The 16,408-nt window shown below is 36.2% G+C and overlaps 1 pseudogene; it reads left to right on the top strand.

Moving 5' to 3' along the window:
• Nucleotides 1–11,457: 11,457 nt before the first annotated feature.
• On the top strand, nucleotides 11,458–12,887 carry LOC740185 (trifunctional enzyme subunit beta, mitochondrial-like; annotated as a pseudogene).
• Nucleotides 12,888–16,408: the final 3,521 nt, after the last annotated feature.

The following is a 16,408-nucleotide window of genomic DNA, read 5'->3' as shown; positions in this document are numbered from 1 at the left end:
CACCTGTAATCCCAGCTACTCGAGAGACTGAGGCAGGAGAATTGCTTGAACCCGGGAGGTGGAGGTTGCAGTGAGCCAAGATTGCACCATTGCACTGGGGGACAAGAACGAGACTCCGTCTCAAGAACAAAACAAAACAAAAACAAACAAACAAAAAAGAAAATATGTGACTTCCTTAAGCCAGAGATCAAATTAATTCTTATAAAGGCAGTCCATTGAGGTGGCTAGGAAATACACGAAAGCAGGTGTTCGGTATTCAAAAAAAGACTTAGGCACAATTCTGTAAGTACAGTAGTTTTAAAATAACACATTATGAAATGTACAGTGTGTATTTTCAGGTTTTGTCCATCCATGTATCAAGATGCTGGCATAATTATATTGATCCCAAACATCAAACTACTTTAGAAAAATGAATTATTTAGGTGATGTCCTTTGATTTACTTGTGCTGATGAAAATAGACTTCATCTCAGTTTTTTTCCATCATGTCTCGGAATTACAATAATTTTATCTTTAAAGATAAGCAATCTCTACACTCTGAAGTAATGGATGGATACCCAGGACATATGGTAGTTTGCCTCATACTTCTTTCAGAAAATGAGTAAAATTACCAAAAATTGTCCTGTTACATAAAACTTAGATTTGTGTTGAAAAAGACAATATTTTCTCCTTCATAAACTCAGTAGCAGAGGGATATCAAAGAATCCTCAATAAAGTCATAAAGATTTACTTCTATAAGCACCGTCTCCTTTGAAAATGGCAAAGTAAAAATGCAACCAGAAACAATATTAATGTCAATGAATAGAGATATTGAATGGAACTGGGCAAATAAAATTACATAACCTAAATTGACAACTTCCACAGGCCCTGGGGAATGGCTGTTCAAAATACACTGCCTACTTGCTTTTCCCCTTTCTTTTCTGTTGACTAACTTGCAGTAAACACTCAACCTTCTGTCTCACAGAGCCACACCATCTAGCCCCACTTTAGGAGATGTGGGTGGAATACCGAGGAGGGAGGCCCTTGGGAAAATGCCTTGCGTTTTTACTCTTTCTTCTTCCCTTTCTCCTTGAAATTCATAATCTGTGGACAGTCAGTACTACTCAGATGTTTGTATGTGGTTCTGTGGATAGATACAATAGACAGATGAAATTAATAGACAGAAGATGGATAGATGGATAATAGAAAATATACATTAACGATAGATATAAAATATAGCTAATTGATGATAAATGATGGATGTATGATAGAAGATAGATAAATGAGAGATAGATGATGGATGGATTGATAGATAACAGAAATGCTATTTAAATAATAGATATGAATTTAGATAATTGAGGAAGGCAATAGATATAGCTAGATGATGAATGGATGGATAATTAAATGACAGAAAATATATTTAAATGATAGCTATGAATACAGCTTGTTGATAATAGGTAATTGATAAATAGATAAACAGGATAGCTAGGTAGTTGAGGAAGACAATAGAAAACATATATGAATAATATACATAAAATTTAGAATATTGATAAATATATAATGATAGATAAACGATGGATGGATGGAAGGTTAGATAATAGAAAACATATTTAAGTGATACCTATGAAATATAGATTATTGATGATAGATCATATTTGATAGATGAGATAGATGATGGATGATGGATGGGTAGGAGATAAAAAGGTAGATAAATAATAGACTTAAGAGACAGACTAGTACAATAGATGATATTCACATCTATATCTCTCTCTATGCAAACAAACATACACATACACACTATATGTGTATACACCTATCTATACACAAAGAATTTTTTTCTCTCTTTTTTTTTTTTTTGAGATGGCATCCCACTCACTCTATTGCCCATGCTGTACTGCAGTGGCACGATCTTGGCTCACTGCAACCTCCACCTCCTGGGTTCAAGCGATTCTCCTGCGTCAGCCTCCTGAGTAGCTGGGATTACTGGTGCGCACCGCCATGCCCAGCTAATTTTTTTGTATTTTTAGCAGAGACAGGGTTTCACTATGTTGGCCAAGCTGGTCTCCAACTCCTGGCTTCAAATGATCCACCTGCCTTGGCCTCCCAAAGTGCTGGAATTACTGGAATGAGCCACTGCGCCTGGCCAATGTTTTTCTTATACACTTGGATCAAAAATTGTATGCATTTATAACATTTTCAGATCCCATTTCATTACTTGCTGTAAGGTTCTAGCATTGAATGTCTACCTATTTACTTAAAGATGTTTTCCCCTGCATCATTGCTATCTTTAAACCTTTTGAGCCTTGCAATACCGAATGCAGGAATAAAGTGGCCTGGTCTCAGTGTTTGTGCAGGTGTTTGGATGGACCTGCCTGATGCACTATGAAGAAGCATTGCCTCTCACCCGGTTTCCAAGAAGGTAGGGACTACCACAGTCACTACAAACAGGAAGGGAAAAAATAGGACTGTCCTGACAGATTCCTAGGGAAGTCAGCATATCATCACTCAGGTTCAATGAAAGATAAAAATCTTTGTCTTCTTACAGGAAACATACAATCTCAGAATTTATGTATGTTTTTCCTGTTTGCATTTATTATTCATTTTGATTTATATTGTGTCACTTTTGTTTCATATTTGCCTTTCTTGGTTTTAAGTTTTACTATAAGAGTAATTAAACAATTACTCCTTCTCATTAAATAATCTATTTGCCCATTCTCTTTTTTGTCTTTCATCTCTTTATACATTTATGAAATTCCCATGTATTCTAGTCTTTTTTTTTGTTTTTTTTTTTTTTGAGACAGAGTCTCGCTCTGTTGCCCAGGCTGGAGTGCAGTGGCATGATCCAGGCTCACTGCAACCTCTGCCTCCTGGGTTCAAACGATTCTCCTGCCTCAGCCTCCCGAGTAGCTGGGATTACAGGCACGCGCTACCACACCCAGTTAATTTTTGTATTTTCAGGAGAGATGGGGTTTCTCTATGTTGGCCAGGCTGGTTTCAAACTCCTGACCTCAAGTGATCCTCTGGCCTTGGCCTCCCAAAGTGCTGGGATTACAGTCAGGAGCCACCACGCCCAGCCTATTCTATCCTTTTATGTTCATCTTGAACACTTAATTTTTTATAAGATGTATTTTTTATCACTGCTTTTGAAATTCTTATCTTCCCCTAGATTCAATCAATTCTAGGCAAATCTTTTGTCAGGGTACACCGTCAAGAGATTGAATCAGTGGGGATGACTGAGATGGTAGATTTTCAGATAAGTTGGCTGTACTAGGTGTTTTCTTCACCTTCTAAAAAAGCATTGAATCCTAGCCATTGAACAGAATTCTAGCCATTGAACGTTCATTGCTGATTTTTATTTATGAACTTGAATCACATTCTCTCACTGTCTCCACTGATTTTCATTATGACTCTAATGTTTAATAATCTCGTATGTGTTCTATGATAAGTATGATGCCACTATGATATTCTTGGTCTGGTAACCATCTTTTTATTTCTATATGAACCTTCTTAGAGTACATAATTTTTTTGTGGTGTTCAGAAATGTGAACTTGATATGTCAAAGAATGAGAATCATTTTTCTTCCATCTTTAATTTTATTGGTGTAAATGAGCCTTTAGCAATTCCTTTTAATTCTGAAACATTCTTGTGGAAATAACTTTGCATCCATACTTGCCTTGGTAAAATCATACATTCTGTGAAGGAGAAGACAGTTCATTGCCAATATTTTAATACATCGATATGAGGTCTGCATGTGTAAGTCATCTATTCTAAATGTCCCCCCTCATGATGGCTTGTCTCCACGTATTAATGTCAAATGAACCATCTAGACAAGGTGGTTTTGAGGGAATAGGATGATTTTGTTCCTACCAAAGAGAGCTGCCTGCATTTCTGTCTGCAGTAAGTTGTACTGTCACTATGGTGGTAACTAAGTGATTCGATTTTACACTTTTACAGTGGGTCAAATAGATGTTCACTACTCTTAAAAATACATGAATCCCTATTCATTATTTAACAGTCATGTTAGCTAAATCTTCAACTACTTGATATGCATTCAAATATAAAATCATAATGCAGGCACTTATGCAAAGAATACGTGAAATTTTAAAATTTAATCCTAAAATCAACCTGGTAATTGTATTTATTTGATGATTACAGAAATTGAGACCCAGTGATTTCACGTTTACTAGTGTAAACATTTCAGAAGTGACGTGTAATTAAGAACCGAACAGTGTATTACATGGTTTTTTATTAGGTTAATTACGTCATAAGTTTAATGTTTCAGGGGTTATTGTTGTTGTGTTAACTCTTTATACCATGAAAAATTGCTTGGAATACTCTGGTTTCTCTTCAGATCACATAAATCTTTTGCCTTTTAAAATTGCTTGAGATTGAAAACAAGAACAGGTTTTCAACCATTTAAACTTCTGACATAAGGAAACAAATTGCTCTTGTGATTACTGAAATTAGTCAGAATCAATAAAATATATGAGCAAAAAAAGCTATTTACATATATCTGTAGACATAAATGTAATATTTATATTTATATATGCATACCATGCTTCTTACAACTGTGAATCAAAGCTTCATTTACAATTTCTGATTCTGAGGGAGGCTAGGGATCAAAAAACTAGACATTAGGTACAATGTACATTCCTTGGGTGCACTAAAATCTCAGACTTCACCACCATATAATTCATCCATGTAACCAAAAACCACTTGTACCCCCAAAAGCTATTAAAATTTAGAGAAAATAGGAAATAAAAATAAAATGTAAAAGTAAATTTTGCCTTCACTGTACCCACAATCAAAAATTAATTTCAGTAATTACATTAATCTGCACATTGCCATCTTTACAGGGATGAATTACGTAGAACTCAGTTAATTCTGTCCGTTAGTGTTAGATTTTTTAAATATTGTTTTCTCTGCATCCCAATGGCCCTCTCATCAGTTTTATTTTTAATTGATTTTTAAGTGAACTAGCATGTTTTATTTGAGACCAATGGAGGATCAGAAGAATAACATTACTTACCAGAATCTTTGGCATAAGCACATGGGCCATATCTGTGCACAGAAAAATATAGTGGGTTTCAAAGAGCAGAATATTTTCCTGAGCTTGTAAAGGCCTATTTTGTTCTCCAAATAAAGGTGTTTTATAGAGAAATGTATTAACCTTTTTTTTTTGTCTTCTGGTTGACATGCATAAGTGTGTCAATATCGACTATTAGGAACCTATTTATAAACATTCAATCATGGGGTATTGTGTGAAGTAGCAGTGGCATGAGGTATCGAGTGGCATGGGGATTGAGAGCAGTGGCTCAATCGCAGCTCACTGCAGCCTCGATTTCCCAGGCTCAAGCGATCCTCCTGCAGCAGCCTCCCAAATAGCTGGAACCACAGGTGTGTACCACCATACCTGACTAATTATTATTATTATTATGTATCGCTATATTGTCCAGGCTGGTCTTGTACACCCGGCCTTAAGCAATCCTCTTGCCTCAGCCTCCCAAGGTACTGAGATTACAGGCATGAGCCACCACATCCTGCAAAAAAACGCTTTTAATTCAACTCAATTCAATAAGATTTTATAGAGTCTATACTCTGTGCCTAAAATGTCCCCCACCACTAAAAGATAAACCATTTCTGTGTAATGTAAAAAGATAGAAAGATGGATAGATAAGGTACATAGATAGATATGGGTAGGTATGTTAATGGGGAAGATAGATGATACGTAGGAATAGATGATAGATATAAATAGATGACAGGTAGATAAATTGATGATAGATAATAGATCATGATGATGGATAATAAATACAGATACATGGTAGATAAATATAGATATAGACCATAGATAAATAGATATTGCCTGTGTAATAATTAAAACAGCACGTACTAAATTTTCAAGATATAATTACTAAATTAATGACAAACAAAAGCAACAATACGTAATTGTTTCAATAGAAACTCTCATAAGTAAAGTTTAGCAGAATATTGATCAATTGCCTACCCACATACTCTGTCTCTAGGCCAGTAATATAAAGGGTTCTTCAAAGTGTAATTAACGTGAACCAAACTGCACTGTTAAATGTTTTACTTAAAAAGAAATTATTTTACCAAATATATTATGAATTCAATAATGATAAAAGTCATAATCGTGTTTCCAATTTAATTAAAGAATACATCAAGAATCAGAGAAACTTAAAGTGAGGGGAAACGTTGGAAATAATTTATTCTAACACTGATACTTAGATAGCAATTATTTTTAACTTTGGTCCCAGCTGTGACGGGTTCATTGTTAAGAGTTAACAATGCTGAGTTGAGATGCATGAATCTGTCAAACTCAAGTTCCCTTGAAAAGAATGTGGTAGACTGATTTACTCCAGGCCTGTCTCGCTCATCAACATAGAAGTGAAATTACAGATACACATGTGTAAAAAAGGATTGCATAAAATACAATATTCATCATGACCACTTGAAGTTCATTTCAGGAGTGTACAATATTTTTCTTAGTGCTGGAATATTTTTTAAAATATAATTCACCCTTATCAATATATAAACCATCATCTCGATAGATTCACTTATCAATAGATACCAACAAATCCATAAAATATTACAAATTTTCATGCACAGAACTCTCAGAAAACTGGAATTCAAAGGTCCTTTCTTAACGAGGGACAGACCACTAAGAAAACCTATAGCAAATAATGTTTGTTATATTTAAGATCAGGAAACATAATAATGCTTTTTATCAGACCTCTCTTCTGTATTTTGCTGGATAGAAGAGGAAAGAAATAAGAGTTTTATGAATTGAAAAGGAGGAAAATGTCATTATTTATCAACCATATGATAATACATAGAAAAAAAATCCAGACAAATATACTGATAATTGGTCAAATCAATATGAGTATTTAATAGTGTTGTTGGATACAATGTCAAATTTAAAAATCAGTTTCCTTTCCTTCAATAGTAACATCATTTAGAAAATGTAAATTAGCATATAATTTATAAAGGCAACAAACAAATTTACTTGACAAAATATAATTAGACTCAATAAATAACGATGTCAATTCTCTCCTAATTAACCTACTAATTCAATGAAATTTAAATAAAATTTCCAAAAGGATGTGTTGTAGAAATCGATAAGCTAATTAAAAAATTTATATAGACAGACAATTGCCTGACATATGCCAAGAAAACGTTTCTGGAAATGCTGAAGGTGGGAGATGTGTTCCATGAGATTTCATGCCTTATTACTAAATCTTAGAAGAGCAAAGTATTGATGCTAGGATAGGTTTACCTATCACCAAAAACAAAGAGTGAACCCAAACAGATATTTATGGATACATAATTTATTCATTCATTCATGAATGAAGAAAGGTAAACCTTTTGGTAAAGCATCCTTGTACAAATGATAAACTTTAAATAAATAATTAAATTTAAAAAATTACAGGTTTGCTTAGAGCTTGAAGCCAAATATTAGAACTTTAAAACTTAGGAGCATTAAAAACATCAAAAATTTCAAAGTGTTTGAAAATATCTTTATAACACTGGATGATTAAGTATATCAAAACCTGGGCCAGGCGCAATGGCTCACACCTATAATCCCAACACTTTGGGAGACTGAGGCTGGCAGATCACCTGAGGCCAGGAGTTCGAGACTAGGCTGGCCAGCATGTCAAAACCCTGTCTCCACTAAAAATGCAAAAATTAGCCAGGCCTGGTGGCACGCGTCTGTAATCCCAGCTACTCAGGAGGCTGAGGCAGGAGAATCGCTTGAACCTGGGAGGTGGAGGTTGCAGTGAGCCGAGATCAGGCCACTGAACTGCAGCCTGTGACACAGAGTGAAACTCTGTCTTAAAAAAAAAAATATATATATATATATATATATATGAAAAACTATAACCAAAAATGTAAAGTTTGATTTATTCAACTACATTAAAGTTAAAAATCCTGTCCATCCAATGTTAAAGTAGACTGACAGGTGAGGCATCCAATTCGGAGAATATATTTTCAATATATTTTACCAGCAAATATATCAATAAGATACGCACGAACACACATACATATACTACAGTATAAATATTGGGAATATTTTAAACAGGTGGTTTAGAGAAAAGTTATCATTTAGGTCTTACAAAAATATGAAATCTTTAAAGTTCATTCATAAAAAATAAACCTAAATTTCATTAACAATGAGGCATCGTTTCTTACCCATATCGTTGGCCGAAACACTGAGCGACGTTGAGGCGTGGATCCATGTGAACCTTCTCTCATATCTGCTTGGATTATAAATTCTCACCATGCTTTCAGAATAGTTTGCTGTCACTTTACAATGTCTATTCTAAAAATGAACAATAAATGAAGAATCCTACTTGAATGCATATGTCATATATACTCAGGAACTCCTTAGACCATGAAACACCTATAGGCATGTTTCTAACACCTTCTTTTGAAGGAGCTAGAAAATATAATATGCATCATGACCAATTGAAGTTCATTTCAGGAATGTACAATAGTTTTCTTAGTGCTTGAGTATTTTTAAAATGTAATTCGCCTCTGTTAATATACAAACAATCATCTCAATATATTCACTTTTCTATAGATACCAAAAAACCAATAAAATATTGCAAATTTTCCTGCACAGAACTCTCAGAAAACTGAAATTCAAAGGAGCTTAGAATCCTGAAAAAAACTCAGAACATACACATGCTTATCAAAAAGAGAATGGATAATCATTTGTGTTAAATCAATTACACAGAAATACTATACTGCAATGAAGATCCCTAGGCTTCATGAATATGAATCAATATGGGTGAATCTCTGAAAAATATCATGTTCAAGGAAAGAACCCAAGGAAGACACTACAAACAGTAAGATTCTTTTACATAACATTCAAAATCAAGCAAAACTTAAGAATGTGTTCTCTAACAATAGAGTAGTGCTAGAAAACAGCATGAAATCAGTATAGTTGTCTCCTTTCATGAGTAAGGAAAGCATTGGTTGAAAACAGAAATCGAGTAGCATTCATTTACTTTTCCATTCCCTAACTCAGGGCCTCCTTCACAGGTGTATGGCCCCAAGCAATTGCAAAGGGTCCTGGGGTCAGAAGTGCCCCATGCTAGGGTTAGAGGTCTGCCACTGCTGTCTTGAAATTCTGAAAGAGTTAATCTTTGCATTTTTGTTTTGTACCTGGAGTGCAATGGACGAAGAGGCATGCATGCACGTGGTCAGAGGAGATATGCATCGTATGCAGTTCTGCCACTGTTCTTTGCTACCCAATAGCGTACAATGCTCATGAAGCCCCTTGAGCACAGAATTCTGCTGGACTGGCAATAGGGGGAATTCGGTGAGATTCACAGTGTGCACAAAGGGTGGCTGTTACTTCTACGACAAAGTGAGTGCTCTTGCAGCCCAGAGAGGCCATGCTTTGTGTCCAAGTTAGAACTTGCATCAAATATAGAAAAGTGGCAATGACATTCTAAAAAAAATCCAAGAACAAACAAAAACTCTATCCTATCTCCTATTCTTCTTGACACATCGGGCAACCACTTATGCTGAAAATGATGCCATAGAAGGGATGGGATGAGATGACAACCTGTGGCTCCCCTTCATTGCATGACTTCCTTATCATCAGTGAGCTGAAGGTACAGTGTTGCTAGAGTATGTCCATATCAAGAAGTGAAATAAAATCAGCTAAGTTCATTTTGTGTAGCACACTTCTCGTGTTGTGGTAAGAATGCAGTAGATACTTACGCATGTGCTACAAAATAACAGCTTGTGTAATTTCAGTGATTTCTGAATACGTTAACTGCTCAGATATTGGAGTTCAAAATTGGCATTGCACAATATAAAGATAAAAATGGAAAACTATGCCAGTGACTAAATATTTTAATTTTTCCTTACTTAGAAAGACATCAAAAAGAAATTTATTTTTTAAAGATATGACAAGTTGAGAAAGAGTAGAAGAAAACGGGAAAAACAGCTTTATGTTTTAGTACTGTTAACAGTGCTATGAAATTGGCCAACTTTTTCTGGAAAGAGTCAAATAGTAAATATTTTCAGCTCTGTGAGTTATATAAACTCTGTTGCAGTAACTCAACTCTGCCTTTGTAGCAAAAAAGCAGGCACACACAATACATAAATGAATGGGTATGGCTGTTTTCCGATAAAACTTTATTTATAAAAACAAGTGGTGAGCCGGATTTGGCCCATGGACCATAGTTAGTCCATGGATATGCTAAGGTAAGAAGTCCACTGTAAGACTTCTTAGCAATTCAAACAACATGAGGGGAAAATCTCCTACAACCTTAGGATTTTTTTTTAAACATTTCTGAGTTTCAGGCTAACCGGGCATTTGCATGATGCTGAACAGTAATTGTAGGTATCATATTTATGGCAATATTTTCAGTGTTTGGGAGTCACAGATGAAGGGATTGACTCAGGTAGTTCCAATATGGATCATTTAGTCTGTCTTCATGCTGCTCTTTGGGCAAAGCATAGGAAAAAATACCAGCAGTCTAGTGATATAGAATTTCTGTTTCTAGTAGCTGTGGGGTTATAACTTTCAGAGAATTGTTTCTCTTAAAAAAAGACTTGAGAAAGTCACTCATAGCTATGGCCAGTGGCATGAATGTTTCATGCCCTCCAGCTTCAGAATCTAGACACTCTGTGCTTCTGTCATTTTAGTTCTATAGAAATACTGCAGTGTGATAGGAATACTGCATACAGAGATTGAGATTCAGGATAGTAAATCTCTATGCCTAGTGTAGTTTTGCTTTTGCTAAGGGGAAGAGTAAAACATATGGATGTGTAAAACTCACCAGTGACAGCATCAACTGTTTTTTTTTTCTTTAGGAATTCAGACCTCATGAAAGGGTCAATGAAGAAATGATGTTTTGATTTCCCAACAGGATTACCCAACATTTCTCTGACAGTACCTGCCAGTTACTTCTTTCCTAAAGATTTCTGCTGCCCAGAGAAAGTCTCTAGTTTAGCCAGAATTTCTCCATAATATCGTTGGTGTTGCCCCATGGGTTTTAGCTAAGCAGTATCCATCTTGTGCAAGAGAGGCTCGTCAGGGCAACTTCCTGAACAATAAGCTGAGATGATCATGGGGGAAGGGGATTAATGAAGGACTGTTACAGAAATAAAGAAAAAATCTGCAGTAGAGCAACAACTCCAACCCTTGCTGGAAAGTTTCAGTCAGACACTGACATTTCCAAAGTGCCCATAAATCAACTTTTAATATACTGTGGATGCATAGAGGAGGCTGTCCATATGTTTCTTTTTTGAAGTTTTAGGCATTATTTTTTTCAGTGCGAAGAAGCTGTAACCTTAATAAGTTCAATAAAACAGAAATATACATAAGTACTGCTAATAAAATGACTAGGCCAATTTTGAAATGTAAACTTAAAATGTAAAATCACGGGGTCTGAGCCTTGCTCAGAGTAGGAGTCCATGCGGACATCGGCTAAGATTCCAGAATGACTACCGTCTTGACTTACACTTTTAAAAAGTGCACTTCTGATGCACTTATCACTGCATCAGAATGGTCCCTCAGATTTTCCATAAGACCTCTGAGCTGTTCCTCCCAGTTGCGAGCTGCCCAGCCATCCAGACCGAAACGAGGAAGACATTAGCCAAACCCAATATAAGGAATATTGTGGTGGTGGATTGTGTTGGCACTCCATTTTTGCTGTCAGGCACTTCTTATAAAGACCTGATACCACATGATTTGGCTAGAGCAACACTTACGGGTTTGTTGCATCAGCCCAGTGTCCCCAAGGAAGTAGCTGATTATATCATCTTTGGCACAGTCATTCAGGAAGTGAAAACAAGCCATGTGGCTAGAGAGGCTGCCCTTGGAGCTGCCTTCTCTGACAAGACTCCTGCTCACACTGTCACCATGGCTTGTATCTCTGCCAACCAAGCCATGACCACAGGTGTTGGTTTGATTGCTTCTGGCCAGTGTGATGTGATCATGGCAGGTGGTGTCGAGTTGATGTTCCATGTCCCTATTCGTCAGTCAAGGAAAATGAGAAAACTGATGCTTGATCTAAGTAAGGCCAAATTTGTGGGCCAGTGACTGTCTTCAATCTCTAAATGCCAGTTGAATTTCTTAGCACCTGAGCTCCCTGCGGTTTCTGAGTTCTCCACCAGTGAGACCACGGGCCACTCTGCAGACCAATTGGCTGTTTCTCGACTGGAACAGGATGAATATGCACTGCGCTGTCCCAGTCTGGCCAAGAAGGCACAGGATGAAGGACTCCTTTCTGATGTCGTACCCTTCAAAGTACCAGGAAAAGATACAGTTACCAAACATAATGGCATCCGTCCTTCCTCACTGGAGCAAATGGCTAAACTAAAACCTGCATTCATCAAGCCCTACGGCACAGCGAAAGCTGCAAATTCTTCTTTCTTGACTGATGGCGCATCTGCCATGTTGATTATGGCAGAGGAAAAGGCTCTGGCAATGGGTTATAAGCCGAAGGAGTGTTTGAGGGATTTTATGTACGTGTCTCACAATCTGAAAGATCAACTATTATTCAGACCAACATATGCGACTCCAAAAATTCTAGAAAAGGCAGGATTAACCATGAGTGATATTGATGCTTTTGAATTTCACAAAGCTTTCTCAGGTAAGATTTTAGCTAATTTTAAAGCCATGGATTCTGATTAGTTTGCACAAAATTACATGGGTAGAAAAAGCAAGGTTACATTGCTTCCTTCGGAGAAGTTTAATAACTGGGGTGGATCTCTGTCCCTGAAACACCCATTTGGAGCTACTGGCTGCAGGTTGGTCGTGGCAGCTGCCAACAGATTACGGAAGGAAGGAGGCCAGTATGCCTTAGCGGCTGCCTGTGCAGCTGGAGGGCAGGGCCATGGTATGATAGTGGAAGCTTACCCAAAATAATAGATCCAGAAGAAATGACCAGGAGTTTCTGTGCAACACTCACACTAGGCAACGGCATTTCAATGCATTCCTAAATGACATTTATAGTTCCTAGCTCCTGTTAGGAAAACGATTCTTGTGTCCTTCTGTTAAATGCTTTGCACTTAAGCCTTGCCAGTGTTCTGAGCTTTTCAATAATCACAGTTTACTGCTCTTTCAGGGATTTCTAAGCCACCAGAATCTCACACAGACGTGTGTAGGTGGTTGTTTTTGTTCTCTCTTGTCACTAAAGACTAAATGAGTGCTTGCAATTGGGAAAGAGGTCAGCTGAGATTCGGAAATCATCTTTGTAATATTTGCAAATTATACATGTTCCTATCTGTATCCTAAAGAAAATTGTTCTCTATAAAATACAAACAAATTTCCCTAAATTAACTTAATTATGGAAAAATAATTCAGAATCTAAACATCACTGAAAACTTATAAAAATGTTTAGATACATAAATATCATGGTGGTCAACCTTAATAAAGTGGGGAAATATTGGAAAAAATTTAAAAACACACATATATATGTTAAAGTTATGTACATATATAAATTTATATGTTTATATAAAAATTAGTATATATAAAGTTTATATTATGCATATTTACATATACTTATATACACTTTTATATAGTACATAAATGAATATCCACCTCCATATTTAAATTACATCTTTAGGCTGGGCATGGCAACTCATGCCTGTAAATCTCAGCACTTTGGGAGGCCGAGGCGGACGGATTGCTGGAACTCAGGAGTTCGAGACCAGCCTGCGCAACGTGGCAAAACCCTATCACTACCAAAAATACAAAAATTATCCAGGCGTGGAAGCTTGTGGTCCCAGCTCCTCGAGACAGAGGCTGAGGTGGAGAATTGCTTAAGCCCCAGAGGTCTAGGCTGCAGGGCGCCCAGATCATGCCACTGCACTATAGCCTAGACCACAGAGCAAGACCCTGTCTCAAATAAATAAATAAAATAAAATATCTTACATCTTTATATATGTACCTGGTTTTGTTTAGTAAAATTATTGTATATATGTATATAATAATATATACAGTATACTTATATATCACTGCATTAGTCCATTTTCACACTGCTATAAAAAGATACCTGAGACTGGGTACTTTATAAAGGAAAGAGGTTTAATGACTCAAAGTTCCGCGTGGCTGGGGAGGCCTCAAGAAACTTACAATCATGGCAGAAGGTGAAGGGGAAGCAAGGCACGTCTTCTCACGGCAGCGGGAGCGAGAGACAGCAAGGAAGTGCCACACTTTTAAACCATCAGATCTCATGATAACTCACTCACTATCACGAGAACAGCAATGGGGAAATCCGCCCCTAGGATCCAATCATTTCTCACCAGGCCCCTCCCTGGACACATGGGAATTACAATTACAGATGAGATTTGGGTGGGGACACAGAGCCAAACCCTATCAATCATATATAATTACATTTATTTATATATAAACTTGTATACATGTACACATACATATTTATATATACACTTGTATATACATACATATACATTTATATATTTACATAAAAACTTGTATACATATAAATTGATATACAGATGGTCTTTGACTTAGGATGGTCCCATTTACAATTTCCGGACTTCACGGTGGTGTGAGAACAATATACATGCAGTGGAAAGTGCTGTTTTCCTCTCTTACCAGGCTGGACAGCAGCAGGGAGCCAGCTCCCGCTCATCCCTGCAATCAGAAAGGTTCACAGCCAACATTCTACAGTGTTCTGTGTTGCCAGAGGAGTTTGCTCCACTATAGGCTATGTAAGTGCTCTGAGCATGTTTCAGGGAGGCTGGGCTAAGCTATGATGTTTGGTAGGTTAGGCATATTCAATGCATTTTCAAATTACGATATTTTCAAGTTGCTATGGGTTTACTGGGATATAACCCCATCATAAGTTAAGGAGCATTTGTACATAAACTTGTATTGATGTGTGTGTGTGTGTATATATATATATATATATATATATATGGTGTGTATATATATATGATACATATATATGGTACATATATATAACTTGGATCTGTGCATATTTTATATGTCTGTGAACATTTATATACACATTTTTATATCAATACATACATTTATATAAACATTTAACGTATACAGTTGACCCTTGAACAACACAGAGGTAAGGAACAACTCGCCGTCCCACTCCCACATGTACTTGAAAATCCATGTATAACTTTGACTCCCCCAAAACTTAACTATTAATCGCCTACAGTTGACTGGAAGCCTTACCGATAACGTGAACGGTCAATTAACACACATTTTATACATTATATGTATTATATACGGTATTCTTACAATAAAGTAAGCTATAGAAAAGAAAACGTCATTAAGAAAATCCTAAGGAAGAGAAAATATACTTATTATTCACAATGTGGAAGTGGATCACCCTAAAGGCCTTCATCCCCATCATCTTCACGTTGAGTGGGCCGAAGAAGAGGAGGGAGAGGAGGTGGTCTTGCTTTCTCAATGGTGGCAGAGGTGGGAAAAAAACCAAATATAAGTGACTCACACAGTTCAAACCCATGTTGTTCAAGAGTCAACTGTATATGCATATACACACACATACATACACATTTATATTTAAATTATATATTTATATATACACCTAATTGTGTTTGGTAAAATTAATTTTGTTACACTCTTAAATTTTTTGTTATTTGCATTTCTTCTCTATGTTTCAACATTTCAAGCCACAAAAAATAGACACAATATTCTGACTGAATGATTACAATATGGGCATCCAGGTAGTTCTGTTTAGACAGTTTCTAAACCACCAGCTACACAGACACATCTTATAGAGCTGCCATCTAAAAAGGAGATACACTAGATTATTTTTATGTCATTAATTGATACACAACACAGGCATTTGTCCCCAAGGGCTTCCTCTGTCATAGGATGTTTACTCAATTTATGTGAACAAATTCCAATTTGCAGTGGAGTGCCCTAGAAGCCAAACAGAATGCAATGAATTTTAAATGTCGCTTGCTTGATGTTCTTAATTTGGAAAATATTTAAAAGATGTGCACTGTTACAGTAATGAGTATGTGTGTGTGTATATATGTGTGTGTGTATACGTGTGTCTGTGTGTGTATATAAAATAAATGTCATATACACCTACATATAAATGTATATATTCATTTGCTTTAGTGCTTTTTATTACATAAAGTGATTATTGGTAAAGTTGAAGTTTACCAAGTGAAGTTTGTTGAATGCAACAAACCACCACCACCTTGGCAGCTATAGGGAGGTGATTGTCATCAAACAAACCTCAACTTCACCAAAAAATCATTTTATTTAATAAAAAGAACTAATGTAAATTTCATCTTTTAAAAATTCTAGGTTAAGGAGGCATCTTTGATCTCTATTTTGTTCAAGGGTCATCTGTATATGTTAAATGTTTATTAAAATGTTTAATATTGATGTAAAAAATGTATATAAATGTATATGATATTTTTTATTTATAT

This window comes from Pan troglodytes, chromosome X (genome assembly GCF_028858775.2).
Source record: "Pan troglodytes isolate AG18354 chromosome X, NHGRI_mPanTro3-v2.0_pri, whole genome shotgun sequence".
Classification (NCBI taxonomy): domain Eukaryota; kingdom Metazoa; phylum Chordata; class Mammalia; order Primates; family Hominidae; genus Pan; species Pan troglodytes.
Note: the sequence above shows the minus strand (reverse complement) of the source record. Positions and strands in the feature narration are given on the sequence as shown.